The 15,122-nt window shown below is 42.7% G+C and overlaps 1 long non-coding RNA gene across 5 annotated transcripts in view; it reads left to right on the forward strand.

Annotated features, from left to right (window-relative positions):
- The window catches only part of LOC309694026, a 50,806-nt gene that overhangs the window by 30,222 nt on the left and 5,462 nt on the right, over nt 1–15,122 (forward strand). Inside the window, exons 3-6 of one of the 5 annotated variants that reach the window (XR_014272773.1) lie at nt 981–1,155; nt 3,408–3,555; nt 3,739–4,521; nt 6,329–6,530. This is a non-coding gene — a long non-coding RNA (uncharacterized lncRNA). Of the gene's footprint in view, nt 1–980; nt 3,556–3,738; nt 4,522–6,328; nt 6,531–15,122 lie in introns of all 5 variants that reach the window. The other 4 variants (XR_014272775.1, XR_014272776.1, XR_014272772.1 and 1 more) reach the window with 4 other exon arrangements.

Below are 15,122 nucleotides of genomic sequence, written 5' to 3' on the forward strand. Positions count from 1 at the left end.
GCTGATAGCAAAGCAGAGGCAGCCTGGAAGCAAGGAGGTGGAGGTGGCAGGATGGCTTGAGGGAGTTTGGAGGGATCGGATACTCGGGCATGGCGCTGCATTGTAGCAGCTGGGAGATCTTGCTATCCCACTCAGGCTTCAAGGTCTACGAAATCTCAGCTGCTTGTTAGAAAGATAGCAGAGGAGTGTGTGGTGGAAATAAGACAATCACCAATTGTTGAACTCACGAGTGGGAGACAGATGGGATATTGAAGGAAGGAGGGCACAGTCTTTCACAGGTTTTGTTAACGGCTGAATTAGTTTATCTGTAAGTTTTTGGGTCTCGGTGTTGTGCATGTTGCTTCTCTCTGGTATGGCTTAGCGGGACACTTGACTAGAACACATGCTATCTCTGCTTCACACATCAAATGGCACAAATTTCAGAGTTAATGAAAAGACATATTACCTCTTCCTTCTGATGGCGCCTTAGTTACAGATTCTTAAAATCAGTGAAAAACCTGCAGAATTTATGTCATATATATTTGTGTTAAAACTCAACAAAAACAACAAAATCTTTACGTTTTTAAGAAGTTGACCAGGTGTTTGAGAGTGTTAGACTATAAGAAGGGACTCCAGTGCGTGAAAAAGCCATAAAAGAGTAATGACTCACCAGATTTTCTCAAGCCTTCCTTATTTATTTATTGCCATTTGCAAGAAACCCATATCTTACTTCAAGCACCGCAACTTACTCAAACTTGTGCAATCTATTTTTTAAGGCTTTGTCTTGGTCGCTTGTGCTTTAACCCTTTAACGGCAAGTTTATCATATTTGATACAAGAGATTTTGCAAAAACTGCTGGTGGCAGCAAATATTATGTAAATTTAAACTCATATAGGCAATTAACATATAATGTCTGGGTTTTGTTGGGATTTTTTTTTGAAGACTCCATTAAAAAAAGGTGGGGTTTTTTTGGTAATTATTTCCTTTTCCATTCTTTATAGGGTTAAACACGTCATGCCTGAGGTTTAAAATGAGACATGGCTTCAGAAAAAGTGCAAAAAGGAGCAACTGTGACGCTATGGAGCCAAAGAAAGAAAACTGAGATACTCTTCTTTACATCACAAATTCATCAAATGAATGAATGACTGTGTGTATACATCTATACAATTTAGACAGGTCAGGCCACAGAAAAGGTCGCATTTAGTATCAGTTAAAGTCTATCCTGTAACTTTTTGAGGGTTCTCTCCTTCCATCCTGTACAGAAATCTATCTTTTAATTTCACCAAAACCACTTCCTACAGTGGTCATTGGTTGAGAGACAACTCTACAAAAAGCATTGACTCAAAAATCTGCAGATGTGGGAAGACGAAATCAAAGTTTCGATTTTGTAATTTGGGCACGTGGATGTCGCAAAGAACTACCACCGATGTCTCATAGTAACCCTCCAGTAGGAAGTGTCGAACATCGGCCCTGACCTTTTTGTAAATACACTCCTTTCCAGGAGAAAATGTGTGCAAAAAATGTCTGCAGCTTTTCAGCAAGTAGAACAAATAAGCTCTTTTATGATCTGATAAGCTTCTCTCAAAAGGGTCTAGAGCTCCACCAGACATAGCTGATTTTGCACGGCGCTTGTCCTTCTGTGACCGTACGGCCTCGCTTCGTCTTGGCCTCTCACACTTAAACACACATGCAGATAAACGCACGTACACGCCGCTCCCCTTCCGCACACATTAAACACACTCTCAGACTGACTTGAAGGTTTCTGTCGCCCTCTCCTTCACTTGAGTCAGTTGCCAGACAATGAAAACATTGAGAGGCAGTTTCTATGGCGTGCCCAGGGCTTTTGTTTGACTGAAAAACATATGCATTCTACATGCTCCAATTATGGTTTTATCAGATCGCCGTCAAACACACCAATCATGCACCTTCCTTTGTGCCCTCTCTAACGGTGTGTACTGTACCACGCGGAGCAGTGGCTCGCTGTGTTTGCATGTTTGCCCATGGTGGGAGTATAATATCTCAGGCTGGTCTGCGTCCCCGTTGGCGGAAAAAACTCGCAGCTTGGTCGAAAAAGCAAAGGCACAAGTGAATTAGCACGGGGCCCTTCTGCTCTTTCTAACAAACACATTCAGCTTCAGCTCTGACCAACACTGGGTCGGCTCTTGGACTGGACACAAAAAGGGCCATATCAGGGCGATCTGCGGCACGTACAGTTAAGTCGCTTATTGTGACTTGAACTGTGTGCTCCAACAAAAGAGACTAAGAAAGACACGGCTGATCTGAATTACCATTGGCTCAGTTCTCGATTGGCCCGACTTCCCTTCAGTGTCAAAGTCACGTCCACATCTCCAGTTATTTCACAAGAATGTTATCAAAACTAAAGTTGTATAACCACTTTAGTTGTATAACCATAATATAAATATCCATCCATCCATCTTCATCCGCTTTATCCGAGGCCGGGTCGCGGGGGCAGCAGCCTAAATACATATACATATAAATATATGTATAAAAAACTCCAGAATAGCACACCTGTGGCTATTAAATCATTGGTACATTACTTTGGGAGCATAGAGAAAAGAGAATTTGATTCTGTTTACAAACCAGATTCTGAACTTCAAAAAGGAGCTGTCCTCCAGTTTGACCCCTGCCATTATTCTTACTGACATTAAGACGAACCCTGGCCAGTGTGTGTGTGCGCTTTGTTTTGATAGACGCCGGTCAGCAGCTTAGCCTCGTAGGCTCCACTAAGCCAAGTGTTTACAGATCTGCTAGAACGCAGCCTTGTAGATTCAAGATGCTGCATCCAGGCAGACGTCGCTCCAGCCCGAGGCCTGGACTGATATTATCCATGAAGCACGATTAACCCGACGTGATAACAGCGGCGAATCAAGGCGAGGATGGAGCTCTTGTCAGATACCAACGGTATCTTCAGTGTGACCACATGACGCAATGTGAGAAAATGCGTGGAACAACGGCAAAGATGACCTGAACACGATGCCCAGGTTTTGTCTTTTGGTTATTATCATCGGAGGTGGGAGGTAACGAAGCAAGTACTTGAGTACTTCTGACTGCTCTTGCATTTGAGGGAAGTTGCATCACACATCAAACCCAACTGACCTTAATGGAGGAAGCACATAGACAGTCCCATTAATGTATATGGTCTATGCATCACTCAGTCAGCAGGAAGTACAAAAGGCGTGTGTGTAAAAACAACAAAATCAAGTCTTTTATGTCAATTCTATCATATTATATTAATTTCTGAGACATTTTTAATTTCAGCAAAACTTTTTACCTAAATAAATAAACGATGTAAAGAAATCACTTTGTCAAAAACTCATTGCAACTTCTACCTTGTATGAGAACTGTTCTGTTTCCAAATGACTTTATATCATTAATGACAGACACATTTATAACACTTTCATTTTTAGGTAGACAGTTTTTGGTATGTCAGCGGGACATCCGGACGTTTCAGCATCTGTTTAGCAACAGAAGAGGAGCGAGCATAAAGGGAGCAGTGTTTTTTCAGCAAGTGAAAAGCAAAGAAAGACGGAGGAGAGGAAGGAGATCATTTTAAAGGTAAGGATTGCTCAGCCACATCTGATAAACTGGAAAGTTAAAGCTTACATTTAATGTCCTCATTCTGAACAGTTCATTTTTTTTGAATGGATACATGGTGTGAAGTTACAGGGTTTTGGTTTTTTTCATATTGTAAAATATTCTGCAAAACAAACTGAAGCATACTAACTGTGTTATTCAAAGGTTGCATGAAAATACTATGGTGGACTGATGCAGAACAGAACAAAAGGCAGCCAAGATCCAAAGAAGAGCTCTGGATGTGCTTCAAGAAGCCTGGAGAAATCTTCATGAAGACCACTTAAAGGCTTTGCTGAAGAATAAAGGTGGTCATATCAAATATTAACTTTAAACGTTGTATTTTCATGTTTGTTTGTGCACATATTCCTTATTTTCTTATCAAAGTGAGGGGTGACTCAAGACTTTTGCATAGTATTGTATGTATGATAGGTACTTACTCTAATAACGCATACATTTCTGCTGGGGAGAGTTGTCCCTTGTTGGACATGACGCTTGTAGAATTGCCCTGACAAGGATTTCCACTCTGTCACACCGGCTAAAAGCTTAACGCTTGGTTTATCAACAAAACCACAACACAAGCTAATGCGCGAAAAAACGTGTTTTTTAAACGCTGCCGTTAGCCGGTTAGCTATCCATGGGTTCCCTATATATGCTAACCTAGCATACAGCAGCTATAAAAAAAGGCAATTTTGATTTATTATCAGTAAGAGGACTGAGACAACATAGCTCCAGTTCAGATTTTTGCAAGGTTTTGATTGTATTAAAATGCTTGTCTGTAAGTATTTAGGTCGTTACATCACCAAAAGATACTTTACAGCATTCATCATTTTATGCCAGCAGAAGCGGAGATTCATTGCTCGATGGAAGTTGCTTTCAGCCACCAGCTGCTTCTCAAACAGGCCGGCTCTATTAAAGAGGTTATTATTTGGAAACGGGGCCATCAACTGGGTAATTATAAATGTTTAACTAACCACTAAGCATAAATTAGGAGAAAACAAAAACATAGAAGAATTTGACTAGAAGACGGTGTAAATAATGTTTTGGGTTTTTTTTTTAGCTGTTCAGACTATTTCGCTATAGCCATCTCAGTATGGGAGTCAAAGGAAGTAAGGAAGCTTTTAGGTGTACTCTGGGGACCGTTGTAGTTAGAAGTGTAAACCATTTAATATTCAATTTGTTATGTTTCTGCCTGAAAGATTGTTGGACTGAAAAGAGGTGAAGTTGGATAAATCTGCTATAAAACTGTTAACTGTGTGATATATACACATACTGGCTACTGCTCAATCTAACATAAATATCTAATCAGTCAATCACACGGCAAAACTCAAAGCATTTAGCCACGTAGACATGGTCAAGACCACCCGATGAAGTTCAAACTGAGCATCAGAATAAAGAAAAAAATGATTTAAGTGCCTTTGAACATTGAACATTGAAACAGTGATTGTAGTTCAGAAACTGCTGATCTCCTGGGATTTTCCCACACAACCCTTTCTAGAGTTTACAGAGAATTGTTTACAAATGAGAAAATATCCAGTAAGCAGTAGTTGTCTGAGTGAAAATGCCTTGTTGATGCCAGAGATCAGGGAACGGTCAGACTGCTTTGAGGACGGCACCCATAGCTCAAATAATCACTCTTTGCAACCTATGCAGAAGTGCATAACTGAAGACACAGCATTTAGAAGCCTGAAAAACAGATGGGTTACAACAGCAGAAGACCACACTGTTAAAGAGAATTACCAAAACCTTACAGCACAAGATTGGAAAAATTTTGCCAGGTCTGATGACTGGTATGATTTCTGCTGACACATTCACATAGTAGGGTTACAATTTGGTGTAAACAACCTTGAAATATAGATAATTTTTTTTCTTGTATCAAAGGTTCAGTGCAGACTGGTGGTGGTGTAATATTGTAGTGGATATTTACACACTTTGGACCCCTTAGTAGCAAATAAGCATTGTTTACCATGTTCATCCCTTTATGATCCCAATCTTCTGATGGCTGCTTTCAGCAGGACAATGTGCAATGGTCACAAAGCTCAAATCAATGAGTTCACTCTACTCAACTGGCCTCCACAGTCACCAGCTCTCAGTAGATGTGCAGCTGACAAATCTGCAGCAGCATGTCAATATGGACCAAAATCACTGAGGAAAGTTTCCAGCACCTTGTTGAGTCTATATCACAAAGAATTAAGGCAGCTCTGAAGGCAAAAGCAGGTCCAACCCAGTACTAGCAAAGTGTACCTAATAAAATGGCCTGTGATTGTATGTATGCCAGCAGGAGAGAAATAAGTGAATGCAATAAATGATTCAGCATATCTTGATTAGTGGACATAAATGGATAGATATCAGCTGAAAGATAGTCTAGTTTACTACTCTTTTTTTTATTATATTGTAAATCTTTATTGTTGTGTTTAGTTTTTAGAATTTTTCGTATGTAAAAAATGTTTCCAGGAACACTAGGCTAATTAGATACATTTGTAGCTTTTGTCTAATAAATAAAATAATCACTGCTTAGGCCTGGTGGGGAGTGGGAGTATAGGAGGGGGTTCAACTTAGGTAAGGCATCAACTACTGAATAAGATATGATTAAGCTTTAAAAAATGACAAAGTAATGTAGCGTCTTTCAGCAGCGTGCCTTGCTGTACATATGCTGTGAGTCATTCATTGTGGTCCCCCACACCTTAGACTTTTGCCCCAGATTAAAGTACCTCCAGCACTACATGCTAAACATGGTTCCACTTTTTTCTTATACCAGACATCTTCACGTCTTGGCGTTCTATGGCAGAGAGGATAAAGGTCACCATGAAGGTCACAGAAAAAGATCCAGCGAGGGAGGTGACTCAGCTGCATGTCTGTGTGGGAGGGAAGGAAGCTAAGAAGGACAATGAACAAGAAGAAGAAAACAGAATTATGAAAAGGAGGGAGGCCGCTTTCCAACACCACATGTGGTGGTTCTGGTAGGTGATCCACACCATGAGAGCAAATCCACACCTATGTGGGATTCCTACCTGTGACTCAGGTCAGTGGGAGTCTCAGGAGCGAGAGGTGGTAATCAGTAACAGTGTTATATGGCTGTGTTAATAGTTAACGTGGCCCCTAGACACCGTGCTCCAAGGCCCAAACACCTGCAGCCTATTTTACAGGCGTAATCCATGGAAAGAACAAATAGTGAGAATGCTTGTTGGGCACATGAGCTTTTCACGAACTGGCTCATCTAGCATGCCAACAGATGTTTGTCAAAAAAAAAAAAAAAAAAAAGGTAGCAGATTCTTGGCTAATAATTGTAAATCAAACGTTGTTATTAGCTTCATAAAAACAGGCGTGCTCTGTGGGACTTTATTGCCAAGTTTGTGTTTTTCTCTCTTCTGTCTCTTTTCTTGACACCCTTCCAGGGTCATAAGCACAGCAGTGTATGCTTTCTGCCTACTGACTCCCCCAGATGGCCTTCTGGCTTTACACACACACACACACACACACACACACACACACCTTTGACAAATACCTTTGTCAAAATCTTGTAGCTGCTTCAAAAAGTAACTCCTGCCTTACAACGTCTCTCTTTCTCTCTGCGCAGAGGTGCAAGCATGCACTGGCAGGAACACAAGCACACAGAAACATGCCTCCCTGGGTTCTTGATAAATACACGGTTAAAATCAAGCCCAGATCAGGATAACCTCTTGGTGACCTCTCTCACCATCTACTAAAGCCGCACGGTCAGTCAACACCGCTGCATGAAATTAAATGCAAACCAGTGCAACCAATTCTCTTCTGTTATGATTGGAGGTTCCCCATCCAGGCAGAATTAACCAAGAATCTAAGTCCAAGAGCTTGATGCAAACGTAATGGCAGTGACATCAAGAGAGCACTAAGGCAATGCTAATGCCTCTCTATCCGGGCAGATGGAGGTTTGTGTGCACAGTGCAAACAGACCCTTGTACCGAGGAGGCTAAGCTGGAGCACTCTGCAATGTAAAAAAATCTGAGCTAATGTCTGTCTCTCTCTCTAAATTGTTTTTTGATAAGGGAATATCTGGAGATAAGTGTTGTCACTATCCTATCTAAAAAACCGGAAGCCAGTTCGATAAATCTCCTCTGTAATCTAATGGGAGTCATGGGCAGTAGCTGCGATCAAGGGAAGACTTGCTTGCTTTCTCTCAGTCGGGTGCTGAGGCGAAGACTCTGATTATTAAAGAACATGGGAGAAGTTAGCCAACACTGCAAGCTTGTAAAAATTGATAACATCTTTACATTAAACAAATGACTATCACTACTCATTCAGGATTACTTTGGATTTGTTGACATTGAAGTAATACTGATAGCCTTTGTCAGTTGCCCAGTGACAGTACATCTCTGTGAAAGTGCAAAACCCTTGTGGGAAAATGGGGCATATGCATTAACCTACCTTATGTGTACCTAAAGCGGGGCAAAGATGGTGACACTGATGGGAAACTGCAGTGTTATAATAAAATAACAATAGGGTTGTTTGTGTATTTTCCAAAGCACAGGAAACATCGCAGCCATCAGAGTTAGGATTTAGCCCACTGTAAGGTCTGTAACAGCTGAAATAAAAGCACTTCCTCATTAACACGCTTTACTGTGGGAAACTCCGACGTCTGAATTCAAAAGTCGGCTGCAGAAACACATTGCAGTTATGCGGCGTGATGTCAGGAAATCCAATATTGATAACGAGCAGTGTGTTGGCTCAGACAAATACGAGCATTTTACTACAAGCTCGTAGTTACTGGCATCACGTGTTTGGCTGACAGATGTTACAGCTTCTTCGACTCGGATGAAACAGATGACGGTAAGAGTCGTTAAGCGAAACTTAAAGTGTCAACAAAGCCTCATTATTTCGGCAAAGCAATAAAACTGTGAAATGTAATTGTTATAGTAATAATAGTAAAAATGTGTGTTATACTTTTAAAAATAGCAGGGTAGGTGATCATTTTAAAAGTAAGTCTGTTGGTCTCTTTAGGGATTTGATAACTACTTATAAACTATATCAGCAAACACAGAGGCCTTTCCACTGTCCTCCTTTTCCTGTGACAAAAACTTAACCCTTTGAGCTGGAGGCGAATGTGGTCCCCCCCCCCCCCCCCCCTCTGTGACCCGTGCTCCCAGGGGTTTGGTGTTAAGTAAACTTTGTCAGCCATGCAACGATCCCCAGCAAAGCGCCGTCTCCCTGCTCATCAGGAGACCTTCTCCCTGACCCCCACCGCTCCCTGCTTTCGGCATTCCTCCACCACACCACCTCTTTGACCCACCTTTTCCTCATGTGCCCCCCCCCCCCATCGGACCCGCCATACGTCCGTCCGTCGTCTTGAGTCCTGCTCTCCGTCCCGTCGGCCAGCGCGGCCGGCTGGTGTCTCCTCCTTTGGAGACAGCCTATCAGGGGCCTCACGTCATCTGTCTCCAAGATTTGACTGACAGGTCAACCTCAGAGATTACGGCTACTATCAGAGGAGGAGGGGGAGGACGGGGGTGGTTGTCTGCCCTCCCTAAGTGGATGCTCCTTTCCCTCACCATGACGCTGGTTGGGAACTGCATCCTGCTTTAGGCCTCTTAAACTCTGATGTGGCATTTTATCTATCTGGGAGCCACTCTGTTGATTTACCGCAAGGTCTGCAGGGACGAAGGACCAGACGGTGACAGATATCAACTATCTTGGCCAGCGTAGACTGAGAGAGGCGAGAAAATTTCAAGCTTGTTGGCCTTTGCTGTAAAAAAATTGCGTTAGTTCCAGCTGTCAGTACCAGCAACACTACAAGAAAAGCAGGGGTCTGCTATCGAGGCCCATGTGTTGCATTCCCAGGCTGCACACCGACACAAATATTAACAGAAACTGGAGGCAGAGGGCCGCATTTACAGCTCAACTCATCATATTTATTCCAGTGCGGCTTGAAATATCACAGAACAATGTTTATATCTGTGAAGTTCATGTCCTTAACGTGGCTTTAACAATTTATCAAATCATAAAAAATAAATCCGTTCTTGAAAGATTTTCCCGCAGTGGATTATGGGAGAAGACTGAGATGATTACCAGCACCTCTTAAGCCCATTAAGCGATACAGCTTTTGTTCTCCCCTTAATTTTTTCATCCAATCCAGTTTAACTAATGTGTAAAATCAACCGTCTGTTTCTTAACTGAGCTTTTTTTTATCTGACGCGACATTCAGTTTGATGGGGAAAAACTTCAAGCTGCAGATATCTCCCTTCATTAAAAGACCAGTATTAACACCGATTTAAAAGCAGCAATGCATAGTTTGAATCTGACTAACACAGTCTGACCACATGCTTTTCACGCTGACTCTACCAGAAGCTTCTGGCCTTCCACATCAGATCATTCTCCTCTGGCAGGTGGTGTAAAGCTGGCTAACTCTCAGGCCCTCGTCATCGCTCCCCGTCCAGAACGCGGAGCCCTGAGATATTTGTGTATCACGTATTGATTTGGAGGTACAACCCTTGGCTGTAAAACAAAGATAAAGAAGTTAGCCATTAACTATTTTTCCAGGGGTCACTCTGAGCTTGTTTCACATAGTTGGAAGCCACCTGGAGAGAGAGAGAGAAAAAAAGCACCAAATTGCCTGGCCATGTGATGGACTCTGGAATATTGATTTTTCTCTCAGAACAACAAAAAAAAAAAAAGGTCTTTGCAGTCAGCATTTCCCTCTGAGCTCAGATAGGGCTGCTACATTCCTGTCTACTCCCTCCAAGGTTACTGCCTGCTCGGCAGAAGCGAGCACCTGTCAGATGTACATTGTAGCATTTGCTGTCTCAATAGAAGCCCCTGTTTTCCAGTAATGAAAAGAGAACGTAAGAAAGAAAAAAAGAGGCATTAGTTGGGGGAATTCAGTAAAGTCTGGCTTCTGGGGAGTTTCTTTGTTGTCTCTATCTGGTTTTACAATGATTAGAAACTGTGGCTTTGAATGCTGATCTCCCCCCCACCTCACCTCACCATCCCCAAGCCTCACCTGGCAGCGTGCGGAGGACAGCGACACCAACGCCGCCTTGTTTGCTTAGCTGAGGGTTCACAGTGTGTTGAGATCTGCGCTTGTTGATGAAGTACGGCTACCCCATTGTTCAGCGCGCTTGTAATGCCATGAAACTAATCACATCTAAAGACACCCACAGTGTTGGAGCTGGTTACTAGCTGCCCTGATTTGATACTTGTAGTGTTTAATGATTAATTGAAGTAGCTTAAAATGTGAACATAATGCCTCTTTGAAAGGTTTAGCCGTGCGTGTGCCTTAGTAAATCAATGTAATCACAAATTCTGGATGTACTTTGACCCATTTTTACTTGATTTGAAATTCTAGGCCTGTTAATCTTTGCAGCTTTTCTAACCTCATCATGAATCTTTTCAATCTGAGCACTTGACAGTTTACTGCCCAGGCAAAGGTTGCAGCGCCACGGCTTTATAGAATTATTAAGTAAGCAATTATGATAACCCACTGTTTTAAAGATAATAGGCCGATAAGGTTCTGCCAAACTCACACCGTAGTTTGCCCTCACGCTGCTCTTCCTGAGGGGGGGAAATCAATATCTTTTGCTCTCTAGACCCACCGAGTATTTATCTTAAACTCTTGAGCATCAGCTCGTTCCAGATGTTCTGCAGAAAAAAATAATAATAATTGTAATCTGAAATGACACCTTGTAGCTACACAGCGTAATGACCCTGCTCGCTAGTGGCATTTTATCAAAGCTCATAAACCTTGAATGACTATATATTGATAAAGACTGTTTAAAGTGTCACTGGAACGATAACATTTGCACTGTAAATGTGGCTCGACGGCTCCAGTTTCCAATCGTGCTGCGATGATAAGGACGGCACAAGAGTGGGCTACGACCAATAGGTCAAAAGCCGCAGGACGTTTGCTAAATTTTTACAGAGTTTAAAGCCTCGCATTAATATTTTTCAGCTAGCAAGGCATCAAATGTTACTGCGATGATATGCAACGCCTGGACAAAGCATTTGCAGCTGATGCAATGTCAACTGCCATTAATGAGTATTTATGTCGTTCTGAGTGCTCAGCTTGCAGCTGTGAATGTGCAGCACCTCCACGCCTAATAAACTGTAATTAATTCACATAAGGATGTGATATAGCAGCATACTTTTCCACACTTGTGCTAGTATAGGCAAATTCTCTAATGTTACATCAAATTAAGATTAGGAATGGGCATGAATAATCCCTCGGCGGCAAACCATTTGAATACAGTTGCTCATGATTACTTACAGTCCAAGGTTAAGAAAGGAAAGGTGTGAAAGACAGAGGGAAGCAAATTGGAGAGCCCAATAACATTTAAATGAAAAGCTACTATTGACTTGTTCCCTGTAATCTACTGTTATCATTTACAGCGACTGCTATTACGGCTGTATGTCATTTCATTTTTAGTATACTGGATTATATTGAGCTCACTTGTATTGACTTGTGTTGCTTAAAAGGGTCGTAAAGCTTCATTTCTTAAGTGATTATGTCCTGACAGCAGTCGTTTTATGATGAGATTTCTATAGATTGTTGCATTTTTTTCACTACATTTACTATTTTCCATGTTCTGTCATAGACATTTGACATTTTCAGTAAACTACATGTCTGTGCAGTCCACTGCATGGATTAATGATTGGCGTTTTAAAGCTCGCCTGGTTATTTTTATGGATGTATTTGTGACGGCTCACTGTGGACACGTGTTTCAGGTCTTCTGCGTTAATACAGAGTACCTGATAAACTGGCACTGAGCCTCCTGCTCCCTTATGCCCTTATACCTACAGGACTCGGTTTCATTCAGACGTTGTTTGTGTCGACCTCCCCCATCTCCTCCCATTGGATAAATACCGATTAACCACTTCTGACCGAGATGAACAAGTGGTTCGACACTTTGCCCAGATCGATATCAATAAAGCAATCAGCAAGTCGGGGGCCTATATGTTTTGAAGAAGGATCTGAGGTAGAGGATAACTGAGTTTATGGCTTTACTGTCTAAGGTGGAGCTTGCAGGTACACCCCCCACCACCACCGTCACCATATAAACACATGAAAACACGTGAAGGATTGTATCATATTGCGCCATTCGAATGACTTTAATTAATTTCTTTAAAAAACAACTATAAACTGACAAACATGAAGACATTTTATCTTTATTGTGCCAGTGGTTAAAAATAAAACTGCTCATGTCTGTCAACAATTTACTGTGTTAAATTCGTTTACAAAAAAAAAAAAAAAGTGATCCCAAAATGCAGCAATGTACAAATCCAGGCCCCCTTTGTCACGTCCCTCCCTTCTTCTCTGGTCCTCGAAGAGTTTGTCCAGACAACCAGATTGCACTTTGCTCAGCCCGACCATAAACTGAGACAATAAATTCAGCCAGACTTCTGAACTGCATGACATGAGAGAGAAAGAGAGAGAGAGGACCTTCAGACAGTCAGAGATCAATGCTTCCAACATGGCAGGAAAAGCCCAACCGGGCCACAGCAAGATGTATGAAAGCATTTTCACCGTCTTTCTGTGTGGCCCGACTGGAGTCATGGAGCAATTGATTTCTGAAGCTCAGAAAACGTTAAGCTTTTGAAGTCTGAAGTTCTCCAATGCTGTTTACACTAAGAAATGGCTTGAGGTCTAAACCCACACCAAGTTTACCTTCTTTTTAAAAAAAAAACTAAACAAAACTCACCAGTCGATACAGATAACTCAGAAAAAATGCATTTCATGTGCAATAAGTAAACTTGTTTTCATTGCGTGTTACCTCTGGGTCCAGGGGTACGTTTTTGCTCAGTTAGCAGAGGACCCGTGGGATCACAGCTCGTCATGTTCTGCATGCAGTCGTAAATTTAAACTGGTGCGGTCGTTTTGGAGCGGCAGGATGAGGAAAAATGGTGTCTAAAACCAAAACAGACTGTGTTGCTGTCCACAAATACAAGGCCCTTCATGACAGCAGAGACCAGTAGTGTTTAGTCGCTGGGTGTACTGCCACCTTGTGATGTGCTCTGAGCTCTGCATGTGCAAGCCCTGTGAGGAACTTCACTCCACGTTAGATGTGTGTGGAGTGCATTTATTTCTGTCTGTCGGGTCATAACTTCAGAGCCAGTGCCAAGGGCGAAGCCTGAGGGGGTGGGGAGCCATACACCTTCCTCCCCCCTGCGGCACGCTCAGTCCTCCGACAGATGGATGTCACTGACCCTTCTCAGTGATCACAGCAGCGGGGTAGCAGACATTTTCCTGATCGTGGTCGCCCCGGTCCGCTCTCCGGGGGTTTGTTTCATATCTATCTGCTGCTCACTCAAGCCTGCCCGTGCTGGGCCACCATCACTCACACTCCGCGGGGCAGCGAGTGGATTAGCTGACCCCCCGGTGTGGGAGTAACAGGCCCCCGCAGCCTCGTCAGCAAACACTGGAGTCTTCAAGCAGCTGAAACTGGTGGGTGAGGTGGTCAGGGATGCTCCCCAGGATCAGGCAGCGGCAAGGCGAGAGATAGCAGCGTCTCCGGCACCCCGACTGTCAGTCAGCATGGCAGCGGGGTCTGCAGTCAGTCAAGAGTGATATACACAGAGTAGTCTGGCTCCACCAGCCAGTTTTGTAATGGTATTCAAATGATTTATGGCTTTATGAGGCGAACATTACACTCACATGTCATGGTTGAATATCCCAAACCAAAGTCACTCTTGTGAAAGACATTTCCAGAGAAGCAATGATGTCTGCAACATCGTTGGGCAATAAGGTACGGCTTCACAGCTGACCCCAGATGAGGCTGAGATCAGTCAAACAGTTCAGTTTCTTACTAGTCTCAGAAAAATAAGTAACTTGTTGCCCTCTGTGTGTGTGTAAATGTGTACTGGTAGTCAAGCCTATGACCTGCTACTGCTAGGAAATTTCCAGCTTTAGCCTTTTTAACCAGAAACGACTTTATGGAAGCACATTCCCGCCACTGAAGTTATTTTATCAGAAGTTTGAGTTAGTAGGTAAAAATTTTGACTCGTAGATATCCACTCCCAGTGGTGGAAACAAGCCTCCACAGATTTGTGTCAACCACACCACTTTTATCCATCCATAAAAGAAAGTATGTCGCTTTTATCCCACTGACACGTAGTTTAAATTAGATTTAGGCTAGCGACTCTGTATAACAATGTAGCTGGTCAACCATATGGTCTTCTACTGTTTTAAAGACTAGTGCTTGCATATAAATAACCAAGCATCACAGACTTGCCAAGAGACTTTACAGCATCTGTAAGGGCCTCGTGCAAAAAGTCCAAGATGGTATGAAAAAGTTGTCAGAGCCTCCTGTACAGTGTTCACTGAGTGAGAGGGTGACAGCATGATGGATGTCTCGCTCTGAGCAGCTGTATACTGCTGCTGCATGTGAGACAAGCTCAAAGACGTCCAGGTTATGAATGGACTAGTCAATGAGCTAGAACATAAATGGCCTTTGGTCATAATTTCTCACTGCTCAGGAGATGCCCTGCTGTCGCACTGCTCAGCGGAGAAGATGCATCACTCTAAACTCCCTAAACCCACCGCGCCGCACCCCACTCTTGCGCTTTTCTGTCTCTTTCTGATTAGC

Source organism: Aulonocara stuartgranti, assembly GCF_965226115.1.
Source record: "Aulonocara stuartgranti genome assembly, chromosome: 18".
NCBI lineage: Eukaryota > Metazoa > Chordata > Actinopteri > Cichliformes > Cichlidae > Aulonocara > Aulonocara stuartgranti.